General features: G+C 43.9%; 1 long non-coding RNA gene across 2 annotated transcripts; it reads right to left on the bottom strand.

The window, feature by feature from the left end:
* Positions 1-1,885: 1,885 nt before the first annotated feature.
* LOC308571421 lies at positions 1,886-15,892 on the bottom strand. Of its 2 annotated transcripts, XR_014001412.1 has the most exons (4): positions 14,843-15,892; positions 11,994-12,075; positions 5,437-5,589; positions 1,890-1,969 (listed from the first exon to the last, which is right to left on the bottom strand). It is a non-coding gene; the product is annotated as an uncharacterized lncRNA (long non-coding RNA). The 2 variants fall into 2 exon arrangements; XR_014001411.1 differs by lacking the exon at positions 5,437-5,589 and having other exon boundaries at positions 1,886-1,969.

The raw sequence follows: 15,892 nt of genomic DNA, 5'->3' as shown, positions 1-15,892 counted from the left end.
AAAACACTGAAGTTGAACAAAATTATGAACATTAACTTTTAGAGAACTCAGAGACTCCCTTGTGACCCTTTAAGGTGTGTTGCTCCTGCCTTCATATGTGTAAAGAGAAAGTTCTGTAATCTTGGCAATGGGGTAGCAAAAGAAAATGATTGTTAGAAAGAGACCCTGTATATCTTTTCAGTGACTGATTTCCCCCCACATAAAATTGCGGAAAATTACTGACCTCATAGAGAAAGGGTTTTTTTTTTTTGCAAGACAGCTGTACTGTGATCTCTAGGTAATATGTCTGTCTTCATCTAAAATATAAATTTCATGTGTCTAGAACAATTCAGGAGAAACAATTTACCCAAATCTGAAACCAGTGATTAACCATCGTTATTTATTTATATAAAACATTCATTGTGTTGATGGCAATTCCGCTGAGGGTAGAATGGAAGATCCCTTAACCCAAAATATATGCTTTCAAAAACAAACTGATCTGTGTGTTTAGTATGGAAGATACTGAGAAACTCTTGGGTGATTTAGCTCAAGGGTATTTTGGAACTCTAGGAAAATACCCAACCATGCACAGTCAGTTCACTTTTACTTTCAGCATTGCAAAATAATATTTCATGCTTAGCAGGCTATGTTTTATGCAGTGAAACTAAAAAAATAATTATAGCAATACCTAACATTTTATAGCATTACCTGACATTTTCAGAAGGTAAACTTTTTCAGAAGGTAAAATTAAAATTCTTTGGCTTTCCGAGAGCACTTTACATGCTTTTCAATCGAGCATAGATTTGCCCATCTAAATGTTGTCCAATCACAAAAATAATAGCAGATTTGAATTACTCACACCCAAAAACGTATTTTTAAGACCCCTTGCTGAAGCAATTTGCAAACATTAAGTTTCACCACCTAAAATGACACACCCTATTACAGTAAGTCACAGCAACCCATTAAGAGATCTGTGGTGGGCAGGTAGAATTGTGCAAGGCAACATTCCTGCAGTACACACATGATTCTAGGCTCAAGATCTTAGGAAGCACTCATCCACTGAAGATGCATGAAGATGCATGTGTTGACCCTTTCTTCTGCCCAGTTCGGAAGCCAATAGATCTCCTGGAGCAGGAACAGATCATGCTATCTCTACACTGGCTTGTTTGTTCAGCTTCCAGGTGGGAAGGACCAGGCTGACCCATCCCTTATCTCTTGGGGGGGGTGGAGGGATGAAGGAAGCTGAGGCAAAATCCTTCCTCATAAATCTGAAATGGTTCTGGAACAAGCAGATGGAGACAGCACCAGCCCACTCTTGCCTCTGCCTCTCCTTCAAAAAAGAGAAATAGAATGCTGTGTTTGTGTGCAAAAGGTGTGTGTGAGCCCAGTGGGGAAAAACAGGAGGGAGAGTGGGGCAGAGGAGGAGCTGGAGACGGACGTGGAGGAACCTGCAGTGAAAAGTTCGATTTAAACGTGAGTTTGTGCGGTGTCATTTTCTTTCTGCTTTCAGTTGCTGTGTTGAATAAGGTCTTTACTTCTTTCCAGGATGAGATAGCCAATACAAAATAGCTGGCTAGTTCACTGTTGGCTGATAAATAACAGGAAAACCCCATAAATGGATACCCTTTCCCCTGATATCACATGTCTAAGGATGGCCAATCACTGAAATCCACATGGTTACGTGCTCTTGCCCAAATCCATTCCGATTCCGAAATCAATGCAAAACAAGGATAACCCAAAGTTCTTCCCCTTATTTAATCCTGATTCCCTCTCCTTTTCTCCCCTTCCAGTCTTTCTTTACCTCTGCTTTTTGGCAGATGGTAACAAATGTGTTTACTTTTAGCTGGACAAGAAATGACTGCTTCACCCAACAGTGATGTCAGAACAACAGGTGGTCCTATTTGGAGAAAGAAAGAATTGATCCAAGCTTCTGTCTCTGCAATGATATTTTGTCTTTGCTTGTCTGCCTTTTCAAAATTGATATTCCATTCTGTAATTGGAGAAATCAAGAGTGATTGCATTCCTCACCTCCATATTAGTGTTTCCCACTCTTTTCATGCCTGGGATATCGTATTGGTATTGATAAACACTGGATGCAGACATATTACACTCTTTTCCCCCCCACTCAGTCAAAAAACTTTCATGATCAAATTCCAGAACAAAGCGGGCACCATCCTCACAATTTTGGGGCAGCACCACAGTGTCCTTCGCTTCCCTTTGACTACTCTTAGGTTGGGAACCGTATGACCTGCAGACTGGGTGGAATCTGCTACTTCCATTCATCCAATTGCAGCAGGCTGGAGTCTGTGGCAATATTTGGGAGAATCCATTTATAGCTGTTCTTTTGTGCTGACAGTAGGGTGGAGGAGCGAGACCCTGGGGTCACAGTAAATAACTCAAGGAAGGTGTCGACCCAGTGGGTGGTGGCCATGAAAAAGGCAAATTCCATGCTAGGGATAGTTAGGAAAGGAACTGAAAATAAAACTGCCAGTATCATAATCCCATTATACAAATCTATGGTGTGACCACTTTGGAGGGATGTGTACAGATCTGGCTGCCACACCTCAAAAAGGCTATTGTCGAGTTGGAAAAAGTTCAGAAAAGGGCCACCAAAATAATCGAGCTGGAAGGATTCCCCAATGGAGAAACAGCCATGTTTGGGACTTATTGATGCAGAGAAAAGGTGAGAAAGAGGCGCTATGACAGAAGTTTACAGAATTAGGCATGGCATGGAAAAAGTGAATAGAGAAAGGGTTTTCTCCCTCTTTCATAACACTAAAACTGATGGATATCCTATGAAGCTGAACAATGGAACGGACAGAAGAAAGTGTGCCAGTCCCATGGGTTACCCGAGAGGCAAGGTCCAAGTCCGGTCCGTGGTCAAAGGTGCAATGTGGAGGCAGTTGGTAGTAGCTGAAGCTGGGTGCAGGGCAAGGAGTCAGGTGAAGTCAGGAAAAGGCTTGCAAACAGGGAGCCAGGTCGGGTCAGGAGCTCATGCAGGAAAGCAGGGCAGGGTTCAGGCAGGAACTAGAAACCAACAATATTGCTCCCGCAACTTGGGACTGGGGCTGGCCGGCTTTTATCTGCCCCGAGGCATAGGGCGGCCCCGATCCTCTGGTGTCTCACCTCTCCTGGCCTGGAGGCAAGCACTCCTCCTGCGGGAACTTAGTTCCCTCCGCCTCTCTGCCCTGAACCTCTGCAGCTCAGGCGAGGCTGGAGGATTACCAGACCCAGAGGCAACCTCAGCTTCCTCTGACGGGGCTGAGAGTGGAGCACCTACAGGCAATGGGTCCTCCATCACCTCAGGAGCCAGAGCAGACTCAGCTGATGCCTGCACCTGAGGATCCAGCACAGGTGAGGACCCTTCAGGCTGGTGCCCCAGCTCCAGCTCAGCTGGTTCTGGAGGCAGGGAATCCTGTGCAGGCTGGGATCCCTCAGGTTCAGCATCCGAGTCCAAATCCCAGGCCATCACAGAAAGTTTGGACTAAACACCAGGAAGAACTTTTTGACAGTAAGAGCTGTTCAACAGTGGTTGGGATTCTCACAAGAGGTTGTGAACTTTCTTTCCTTGGAGGTTTTTAAGCAGAGGTTGGAGGGTCATCTGTCTTGTATGATTTAGCTGAGATTCCTGCATCACAGGGGGTTGGACTAGATGACCCTTGGCGTCCCTTCCTGTTGGGAATTCATTCTCTCCACTGCTGATGTGTGATTGTTTTCATCACATGTCTGGGTTGACATTCCATACTATCGGAGTCATGAGAATGGAAGTTCAGTTACGCTGTTCAGTCTTTGTTGTACTTTTGCTTTTTCTGTTCTCTCTCAGAGAAGAAGGAGAGAGGAGGCATGTTTCCTTTGTTCTGTAACACTTGATCCTGAGTGCCACCAACACTTCCAACCCTACAGTTATAAGATTCTGCGATACTTCTTCAAGCAACACAATCAAACTATGGTACTTGTTGCCCCAGGAGGTAGTGATGGCCACGAACTTGGAAAGCTTTTAAAATTGGACAAATTACTGGAGGACAGAGCTAGTGAAGGCTACTAGCCATGATAGCTATGTTCTACCTCTACAGGTGGAGGCAGAAATGCTTTCAGATATTCATTGCTGAGAACCACGGGAAGGGAGAGGGTTCTTGTGTTATGTTAAAGCCCTTCACGGCCTAGGACCCTCATACCTATGGGACCGCCTCCCCGGTATGCCCTGCGGAGGACCTCAAGGTCCATAAATAGCAACACCCTAGAGGTCCCGGGCCCTAAGGAAGTCAGATTAGCTTCAACCAGAGCCAGGGCCTTTTCAACACTGGCTCCAGCCTGGTGGAACGCTCTGCCTCATGAGACCAGGGCCCTGCAGGATCTGATTTCTTTCCGAAGGCCTGTAAGACAGAGTTGTTCTGCCTGGCTTTTGGCTTGGAATCAACTTGATCCCCTCCCCCTCTTTCCTTTTTCCTTTCTCCTTCTGTGATGGAATTCCTATTTGGGGATTTCACTGGCTTTCTTCTGGCCCCCGTAGGACCAGTCTGGATAGCTGGCCTTGGTGAAGATTTGACGTTTTCATCCCCCAAAAGTTTTTGATTTGAGTTTCTACTGAAATGAGGCTGCATTTTAATGTTGTACTTAATCTTGTTTTTAAGTTGTATTTTAATCATTGTTTTTATACCTGGTGTCAGCCGCCCTGAGCCCGGTCTTGGGTGGGAAGGGCAGGGTATAAATAAAATTTATTATTATTATTTATTATTATTATGTTCTTATCTCTAGTTTCCCACAGGCATCTGGCTGGATGTGAGAACAGGATGCCCGACTAGATGGCCCAATGGCCTGATCCAGCAGCTTCTTCTTATGTTCTCATGGTCAGAGCATCCTAGTTTGGTCACACCAATGTGTGTTTCACCACACTTGGAAGGTGTGAGGAGGGGGAAACCAAACACCAGCACCGCCCAGCATCTGGGCCTAGGGAGGAGAGGCAGTTTGCAGTACCAGCCTGCTGCTAGTGCAGCAATCCATTTCCAATGGGGCTTAATGCATAGCTGTCAACCGTCCCTTATTTGGCGGGAAAGTCCCTTATCCCAGCGCCATGTCCCGCTGCTGTCCCTTATTGATGATGTCCCTTAAATTTCCCGGGTTTCAAAGGAAGCAGCTCCTCTCCCTCCCTCCCTCCCTGCCTGCCTGCCAGGGAGGAGGGAGGCTCCAACTGTGTTGCTTGGCTGTGTTGCTCACCCAATAAGATGTCTAAGAACGACTAGGGGGTGGAGCTTGCATGCCTTGTGCCGATCAAATCGGCCGCGTTGCCTGGGGACTCGCCTTTGCTCAGCACTTCCCAGCGGAGAGGTGATGGTGGTTTTCCTTGCTGCATCCCTTTTGCTGGGTTGCTGCGCTGTGGGAACCACCGCTTGAGGCTTCGTTTGGCTGCTGGCTGGGCTTTCTGCCTTTGGCTCGGAGGGGCTCAGAAGTTGAACATACCTGTGCTCGCAAAATCCCTTATTTTGGCTGCTGATCCCTTATTTTCGAGGCTGCTGGTCCCTTATTTTCAAATCTGTAAGTTGACAGCTATGGCTTAATGCCATCACCTGAAAGTCATGGGGCAAGCTCCAGTGGATCTTGGACAGTCAAATTCTGGAAGAGAGAGGATGCCTGATTGGCAGTGAGCAGAGAGGAAGAGAAGGGGTAGGAGACGAAGATTTGAAAAAGTCATTCAGCCGCCACCTCTAAATGATCTTCATCCTTTGCTCTCAGGGCTTCTACCTCCTTCCAACCTTGCGCTGCCAAACTGCTTGGATAGCATTCCCTCTTGCTTCACTTTGTTTAGCTATTTCTGCTTGTTAACTATGCTGAGTCACTCTTTCCCCTTGGAGTGGCGCTGATGCGGAGATCTGTTTCCATGCTTCAGGAATGATTCCTCCCATAGGGGGCAAAAGGTATCTGGTTTGTTTTCTAAAGGTGGGCTATGAGCTAGTCTGCCTTGAGTTGTCACATTTCATTGCCTCATGATAGAAGGTCTGGATTCCTTTCCCCCACCTCTCCTTCATTTGTAAAGTACCAGCATCCTCAAGGAATTTGCTGCAGGAGGTTTTAGTACCGATCCCAGCTTGGGACAGGAAAAGCCATAAGGCATTTTTGTAAACTGTGTGATGACTCAGTTATCCATTGCCCTGATCAGTGTCAGCACTGAAGTAAACAGGCTGTCTTGTTCTGCTCTTGGAACATACAGGCTATAGGTAAAGGTAAAGGGACCCCTGACCATTAGGCCCAGTCGTGGCCGACTCTGGGGTTGAAGCACTCATCTCGCTTTACTGGCCGAGGGAGCCGGTGTACAGCTTCCGGGTCATGTGGCCAGCATGACTAAGCTGCTTCTGGCGAACCAGAGCAGCGCACGGAAACGGCGTTTACCTTCCCACCAGAGTGGTGCCTATTTATCTACCTGCACTTTGACGTGCTTTCGAACTGCTAGGTTGGCAGGAGCAGGGACTGAGCAACGGTAGCTCACCCCATCGCGGGGATTTGAACCACTGACCTTCTGATTGGCAAGTCCTACAGCCAATCCCGTATACAGGTTAAAATGATACAGGCTAAATTTAGCACTAGATTTAGGGTGGTGTGAATGGTTCCCCCACATAGGGTACTGAGCCGGGGGGCACAAAATAATGCATTTGAGAGCGTGCACAGAACGGAAAGCAAGACTTTGCTTGAACTCTGTTCCAAAAGGAATTATTGTGAAAATAAGGAAGATTTGGGGGTTGCCAAGCTTTGTCCTCACTCAGGATGCCAAAGGCCACCCCTGCTATAAGTCATAGCAAACTAAATGCCAATTGGCCCACATTTGGCTCTGTTCTGCACTTGGCATGCCCTGTGGGCCAACAGCTCTTCGCAGTGGAAAGGTCTTCTGCCCCTGGACCAGTAAGTCAGTACTCTGGAGTACGACAATGGTCTCTGGGCAACGGTGATGATTCTGGGCTGCCCCTCATGCCTTTCAGCCCTGTTCCTTAGCTTCCTCTCTTGTGATGATTTCACTGCTCACCTGCTGGCTCTACAACAAGGAGGGGATCGATTCTGCACTGGGCCACCCTGATCCAGTGGCATAGAATAGCTGCCTTCACCACGGCGCCTTAATTTTTAAATGCACTCTAATTGTATACGTGTTTTTTTATAATCATATTTATTAGCATTTCCAATAATAACAGAATAAAAAAATAGAGAAGATAAAGAAAAGAAAGAAAAAGAAAGACAAATTTACATTCTTGCTTTCATAACCTTCTTTCCAGGACTCCCTCCTTCCCCTCCCGACCGTATTCCCCTTTCCCTAGGTTGGTTCCACAAGCTCTCATTCCCAATTAAAACCTAATATGTTTAACCCTTTAGCCAATTTAAATTTATACAATCTTACCATCACTCCTCATCTTTAACAGAAATAGAAAAAAGATTTTTCCCCCAAGATCTGCCCCAATTTCCTTCCACGAATTCCTTTTTTTAAAGAAAACATGTTAAATCAAGATACCAAAGTTATATAAAGAAATAGAAGATAAAAGATATAAGAAGATTCAAAAAGTTGGTTACATAGCCTTCGGATTCCAAGATTCCCCCTCCCTTCCCCGGTTTGAATTCCCCATGTCCATCAGTCTGTGTGTTATCGGCCTGGAGGTCTCAAGTCCACAGCCAAATTTTTCTCATTCCACCTTGCCGGTTTTCTTTAAATTTATTTGTTTTATTGATGTTTAACTTCAAAAATCCAGTCTAATAGAGGCCTTTAGTTTCCTTGGTCTTTGTTGCTCCTCCCATTGTTCTTTCCGTGTCGTAGTTGGTCCTTTGTTCTTTTTATTCCTTACTTTCTCAGGTTTCTTGTCTTGTTCAGCTGCTAAAACGTTCTTATTCCAAAATCTAGTATCTCTACAGAGGTTTGTTATTCAGGAACAAAAACTTACGTCCAGTCCCTTCCTTTCTTCAATAGAAAATTCTATTGTCTCCTTTTAATATAAACACCTCTGTAGACAAAATAGTATTTCAGTTTTGCAGCTTTCCCAGAAGATAAGACCTGTGCACATCCCAGAGTAGTTTCCCACATACGACCGCTTGTAATGTCCCGAAACCCCTCTAGGGGGATTGCAGTAACTTTGTATCCTCTAATCCAAAAGTCAAATTGTTGTTTCTTTTTCCCCCCAACAGTTTGTATCCATATTATGTCAAATTGTAACAGAATTAACCAGCAAAATACTTGTAACAAAGTCCTCTTTATATTCTCAAGATTTGACAGCTACTTTGACAGCTGTCAAATTCTCCGTCTCTCTTCGCCAGGTTCTACGAATCGCCCCGGTTCCCAGGGGGGGTTGCCTTTTCCTCTCACCCTCCACTTTTCTCCTCCAGCACAATTCTTGTAATTTCGCATCGTGGAATTAATAATTTTTATCAGCAATAAACTTCTGGATCGATCTTGGTTGCCCAGTCCTTGTTTTAGCATGTTTACAATCGGGGGGGACTGACTTCCTTTTTAGATCGCCCCCGCTCGTGCCGAATCCGAAAAAAAATTCTTTTTTTCTCCTTTTATACCCGGTTACCCAATTACTCACGGGTTGTTGTTAAAAGTCCGAATTTCCAATGGAAGAAGCCAGCGCTCTCCGTCGAATGGCATGCGGCTGCGCTCGGCAGGGGAAGCGGAGGACTCACAGCACCACGCCGCTCCCCGGCACCCGATCCGAAGCCTTTAAAAAGGCTCCTTCACGAGTCGGGAGAGCGCTATCGGTGCCAGCCGAGTCACCATGTCCACGGGCTCCGTGCCCGTGGTTTTTAAGGGTCCCCGCGTCGCCGGCGCGGTAGGACCCAGCCCCTGCCGAGCAGACTCCCTCCGGAGATCGGAGGGAGTCCGCCATTCAGCGATGGCGCCAACCTGGAAGTCCTCTAATTGTATACGTGTTGAGGACCACTGGCCAAGGCCAGCAGAACAGCTCGCTCTAATGTTTACTCAGAATAAAGTCCCATTGCTTTGAGCAGATCTTTCTCCCAGGGAAATGTACTCAGGACTGCAGCCTTCATTGATCGCTGGCTGCAGAATGGGTATTCCAGCAAAGGGACAGCAGCTGCTGTCCCCTGAGCTGGCTCCAAAGTACTGAGAAACATGGAGTGGGATGGAGAGGGAAGGTGAAAAGGAGGGGAAATTTGTGGATTTTTTCCCCTGTGGATCCACACATAAAAGCTGAAAGCTGTGCTTAAAATCAAACAATGCTGTATTTACCGTAAAAAGAGGGGGGGGGGATTTGGAAAAGGAATTTGAGATGTAACAAAAAAAAGAGAGTAGGAAACAGAAACTGCAAACCCCCCAATGTACACATTATTATTTTTCCCATTTATCACACAAGCCGATGTTCAATGGAACTTGCTCTCAAGTAAGAGTGCATAGTTCAGAAATAGTTATGCTATTTAGTCAGCAATAGGCTCTCTCTTTTAGTTTGGAGCTAAATGTACCGTATTATATACTGTGGATTGATGAATTTATTCACTCTCTCCAGCTGGGTCAATAGCAGAAAGTTGTTGCTTTTTTGTGCCAAAATTCAAACTATACCTTTATAGGGAAAATATCTTTCCTTCTGAGTTTTATTAGACTCTTTCCCAATTAGAACAGCAGGCAGACATAAGGCCAAAAAGTGCAGCTGTTCTGTGTCATCTGAAGGCACCAGCTACCCTCAGCAAACCTCCATAAGCTTGCTATTTCTCTTGTAAATATCACCAGTAAGGTTAAGAAGTAAAGAATGCTTTTTTCAATTAGAACAATTGTTTCATCCTCTTGTTGAATGCCACCCTCCATCTCCAATACTGACACAGAAATAATATGCACTGGGAAATTACATGTCATTACGTACTCTTCGTTACCACGAAAGAAAAAAATGTACAGTGGTACCTTGGATTACATACGCTTCAGGTTACATACGCTTCAGGTTACAGACTCCGCTAACCCAGAAATAGTACCTCAGGTTAAGAACTTTGCTTCAGGATGAGAACAGAAATCGTGCTCCGGCGGAACAGTGGCAGCAGGAGGCCCCATTAGCTAAAGTGGTGCTTCAGGTTAAGAACAGTTTCAGGTTAAGAATGGACCTCCGGAACGAATTAAGTACTTAACCCGAGGTACCACTGTATATAAAAAGAGCTCAGCTGTCAATCTAAGAACCTTAACTATGACCACAACAATTTATATTTCTACACCATCAGCTATATCACCATGGACAATTTGTATCACTCCTGTTAAGATTAGGCCAAACCTCCTTCGCTTTTTTGTCACTTTAGGACTGCAATTTGTTTTTCCGTTCTAAGCCCAACATGGAATGATAGCCAATGTGCCAACTTAATTACAGTGAAGAAGTAAATTTGAGGCACAACCACGTCACCTAATCACAAAAAGTTGAAAAATTAAAACACATTTTAATATACATAAAAAGCACTCTCTTCTGCTGTTGCTAAGGCATGCAGGGAACTATTTTGCTGGAATTGCACTTTTTCAATTTTAAAAACAAACAAGCAGAAAACAAAACATTCTGAAGATCCCTGGGAGGGATACATACGTGAACTGTGCATCCTTAGTACACACTCTGAAATGAATATATCTATAAATGTTAAACATATAAGATTGATTACAACATCCTACACGCAAAGATAACAAGCTTCTTTAAAACATGGAGAGAGCCAGTTAAATGATCTCTAAAGAAGGGACAAGGGTGGCGCTGTGGGTTAAGCCACAGAGCTTAGGACTTGCCGATCAGAAGGTCAGCGGTTCAAATCCCCGTGACGGGGTGAGCTCCCGTTGCTTGGTCCCAGCTCCTGCCAACCTAGCAGTTCAAAAGCATGTCAAAGTGCAAGTAGATAAATAGGTACCGCTCTGGCGGGAAGGTAAACGGCATTTCCATGCGCTGCTCTGGTTCGCCAGAAGCGGCTTAGTCATGCTGGCCACATGACCTGGAAGCTGTACACCGGCTCCCTCGGCCAATAAAGCGAGATGAGCGCTGCAACCCCAGAGTCGGTCACGACTGGACCTAATGGTCAGGGGTTCCTTTACCTTTAAAGAAAGAAGATCTGGAAACTTAAGAAGGTTCAGGATAATATATCTCTCCAGGAAGAAAAAGAAACAGAAAGTGGTCTATTGTTATTAATTAATTAATCAATTAAATTTGTATACTGCCCTTCATCCCAACAAATCCAAAACAAACCAATAACTCGCCCCCCATTTAACACATTTAAAAGGCAATAGAATGTTAAATAGCTGGTTATAGAGAAATGTTTTCGCCTGGCGCCTAAAGATATCTAATGAAGACGCCAGGCAAGTGGAAGAGGCTACACAAAGAAGTGTCTCAGTTGATGATTGCAGGGTTTAGGTTGGTTTACGTGGGGAGCGGAGTTCTAAGTTCCTCTGGTGAGAAATTAATGAAAGAAATGAAGGGAGACCAGAACCTGACCATTTTCATAAATTGGAGTCAGAAAATGGCTGCAAATTTCCTGGTAACATACTAACAGCAAAGTTGTTGATCATAAAATTTTGCTTGTGTTGTGTATTGTTTGTGACAAATGTTCCTGGACCCTATTTAAATATTTGCAGTAAATCAAAGGGTTTCAATAATTGGAAGCATTTGAACCCAATTGGATCCAAATGTGGGGTTTTTTAATGGAAGAACTTAGAAAATAAAATCGAAAGCGGTAAACGTATTGATGATTCCCTATAAAAGGCAATTCAGAAAGAAAAAGAGAAATGGTCACACATTTTGAATGTTATTTTGACATTCTGTTTGTGCAAAAAATAATCTTACTCATAGGGGAAGTACAGAAATTGCTGGCAGTCCAAACATGGGACTTTCTCTAAATCTCATTGAATTGATTAGCCATAATTCAGTGCAGTTGTCATAAAACGGACTTTCTACATATTTTACATAAAATACAAAATGATTTCCTCCCATTGTTGGGGGGAAGTGTTCACAGTGAGATAATTTATACGATTAGAAAAAGAGTGTAATCATTGCTACCTGATTGTAAATCCAGATGTTTCTTACCATGACCATATTTGTCACATTATCAGCTATGTCCATCTTTTTTCTGGAAACATTTCAATTGAGGAACGTTTTGTAGAGTTAACTGAAACAAAACCAGAGTTAGCCAGTGGTTTAAGTAGACAAAACCATGAACAGATTAAAGCAAGACATCAATATTAAAGATGCCCAAAGACAAGGATACAATAACGGGGCAAATGGCAAATATGTGCACAATGGTATTGAAGCCCTTATATTAAATGATTATTCAACGTATTGTACTCTAGATCCACTGAAATTAGTGGCATGACTAAATTAGGTTCGTTCATTTCAGTGGATCTACTCTGAGCAGAACTTACGTAGTTTGATGCCACACAAATTTGGCAATATTTATCATTTTGGTTCAACTGTTTATTTTATTTTTTATTGCATTTTTCTCCTTAGTCTCAAGGAGATATATTGTTTCATATAATTTCTAGGCCATTGACTGTAATAAGGTTGACGGCAGTGATGAAGTCATAACAAAATAAGTCACAAATAAGTAAGCATTGTGACAAAGAGGAACACTTCGGCACGGAGCAAATTTGATCACACAGAATTCTGTTGCTTCTTCACATATGGGAATCAGCATTAGGAAACTGCATCAATTCTTGCAAACACTGCTGTGCTGAAGGAAGAGAGTGTATCTCCCTTCTGTTTTTATAAGGTACAGTGGTGCCTCGCAAGACGAAAAGAATCCGTTCTGTGATTCTCTTCGTCTAGCGGTTTTTTCGTCTTGCGAAGCAAGCCCATTGACGGATTAGCGGATTAGCGCTATTAGCGGCTTTTAGCAGCTTACCTGCTGATCGGATCAGCTGATAAGCGGCTTAGCAGCTTAGAAAAAAAGGGGGGGAACCCAGCAGGAACTCGCAAGACATTTTCGTCTTGCGAAGCAAGCCCATAGGAGATTCGTTTTGCGAAGCACCTCCAAAACGGAAAACTCTTTCGTCTAGCGGGTTTTCCGTCTTGCGAGGCATTCGTCTTGTGGGGCACCACAGTACATATGCAAACCTTCTTGCTTGTCTAATATTTGAACTAAGATAGTAAATACATGAACAATAATAAACATTATAGTGAAGTAGAGAATGCTTTTAACAGTCACAATGACCTCCAATTTTATGACTTGAATAAACTTGAACGGAGCATAAGTAAGGGAATTTCAAGAGAATGCAGTAGGTATCTTGCTCATTGGAATTTTTATTATTATGCCACTGATTAAATACGTGGTGAACAAAATAGATTTACGGAAAGTAAATAGCCGGAGGCAGCAATAAAGAAGCAGAATAGCATCAGATCATTTCTCTGATGCATGGCATAGTATTTTGACAGATGAGAAAGTGAAGCGGGGGGTCCCCCCCCCCCCAGTGATCTTTAAACCAGAACCCAACAGAAATCAGTGGAATTTGGCCTGCAGTTAAACGGATGAAGGGCTCCAAGATTCAACAAAGGAAAATAAATGTTCCACTTTCATATTAAAGCTACTACCCTAAACATATTGATTTGGCAGTAAATTTAATTAAAACCAATGGAGCTTATGTCTGAGTACATGGGAGGGCAGTGATGGGTAAGCATTTGAAAGAAAGCATTTCCTTACATCCCCCAACTGGGATATTTATGAAGCTTATTTTATCTATTTTCATATTATATCATACAATCGTCATTTTTTATTATTCAGTAAACCAGGAAAATTTCAACATCTATTCACTGTCATTATTTTATTGCATTTATTAACTGCATTTATATGATGCACGGTCCTCCTTTAGACAGTTCCAACCATTAGTGCACTGTCATTGCAATTTATATCTTCCAATATCAACTTTAACCAACTGGTCTATTTTTTCCCCAGTGAAGGGGTCTTGGGAATAATATTTATTGGCCAGTGTTTGTGACTCAATGTTTTATTAGAAAGCTCTGCTGTCAAATGATTTTTCTGCTTTCCTCAAAGCCCCCGAAAGAAAGGTAGGTCAGACACACAACATTGTTTTACTGCTGGGTTTCCCTTTGTTACTACAACTTCTCAGATGGGTACATTATATATATCTAGTGTGGGAATTTGCGTGGCAAGTCCCCTCCCCCATGTGAAATGAAGACACTGGACACATTATATAAGGTTAATGGGCATAAAAAGGCCACAACTTTATTGATTACAGAATTGAAAGGTATTGGCCTTAGGCATTGGCTCCTATCGACTACCCGGCATGGAGACCGGGAAGGGTTATCCACAAGCCGTGGGAGTCCTGTTGAAGTACGCCAACTAGGATCCCACGGGTGTCACCGCTCGGGGGCGTGCCGGAGGCCCTTACCTCCCTAGGTTTCGGACAAGGCAACGCTCCCCGGAGTCCTCTACCGGACTACCCTTTCCTTGGGGGAAGGTGATGGCGCTTCCTTCCCCCCCCCCATTCATTTGCATAACAATTAACCCCTGCCAATGCCTAACCGCCAATACCGCGGAAGTTGTGACGTTTGCTACGAGGTAGGCGAAGAAACCAAAAGGCTGACAGTGCGCCAAATTGGAAAAATTCCTACCAGGCCCCTTGCGGCGACCAACCGGAGTCCACAGCAAGGTCATAGCTAGCTAAGCCTAAGGGTGGGTGGGATGGGAAAACCGCTCAGCTGGCAAGGGGAAAGAGGGCGGTTCCTGGGCATACCTGGCCTTAAGTATGCTAGGCCACGCCTCCCCAGCCTGCTGATTGGCGGGCCGGGTCGCAGGCACGCCCGGGGATTCCCTGGATCTCGCAGGGGCAAAAGGCCAGCCCCCGCGTGTGTGGGAGGGGGTAACCCGCAACCCCCTCTCCTCCCAAGGTCGGAAATGGCTTTGTAACAAAAGGACATACCTTAATTCTCAAACCTGAGTCTTTGTAATTTCACTCCCAAGTCCCCCATCTCAGATCTTGGGGTGGGGGTAGGGGAATAACTACCTACAATTAATACAAGAGTAAAAAGCTACAACAACATCTGGAATACAGATGCTTTTTATAGACATTATTATCTGAATACTCTTTACCAAAGACCTTGTGGTCACGGTCTTCTTACCATTTCCTCTACAATGATAGTAAGACTACTGTAACGCTAGAATAAGCATTTTGAGAATGGCACTATTGCCACTATCTAAAAGCAAGTTGCTGAGTCAACCTTATGATTTATCCTAATTTCATGGCAAATTGCTTTGGCCCTTTGGTAACCTAATAACTTAAAACAAATAAACTTGGGGCTTCTGTTCAGAAAGCTTCTGGGCATCCATTTGCAAAAATGTGCTGATGACTTTGTTCTTCATAGCTATTTTACAGATAGAATCAGCGTGTTTATGGGTTAATCCAGACTTAGTACACCTGTAGAAATCAAGGGGACTGAAGTTAGTTACTGTGTGTTTTCCTCTTGATAAAACTAGCTGCTTGTTTAAACATTACTGGGTTACACCAATATGCTGGTTTGCTTATTCTGCATTGGCTGTCTCAAGTAAGGATGGTTGAAGTACTTTGGAATGAAAATTCATGGGCTGCAGTTGTCCTCCTGAGGCTGCAGCCAACAAACCTATGTGTGAGCAGGGAGAGAAATTTACACAGTGACGAAAGACCCTTTGAATTTTCTGCTGCAGTTCCTTGCCCTGGTGCTGAAGGGGCAAGCTATTCTTCGATTTCTATCACAAAATGAAATCCATTTATAAATACACACTAAGTCTGGGGCAGGATTTCTAAAACTGAAAGTGGTAGGCTGCGGCGTGCTTTTTGGTGAATCTGGAGGCCATGATGAAAATAGAGAATAAATACCACAGTAAAAAATAATATATAACTTTTATTAAAGCCATTAATTTAAATACTGCTGCAAGCCACCGCAGGGGTTCCAGGTGCTTACCCAGGGTTCATGTTTACTTTTGGGAATAAGGC

This window comes from Podarcis bocagei (assembly GCF_964188305.1).
Source record: "Podarcis bocagei genome assembly, chromosome: 13".
Lineage (NCBI taxonomy): Eukaryota > Metazoa > Chordata > Lepidosauria > Squamata > Lacertidae > Podarcis > Podarcis bocagei.
Note: the sequence above shows the minus strand (reverse complement) of the source record. Positions and strands in the feature narration are given on the sequence as shown.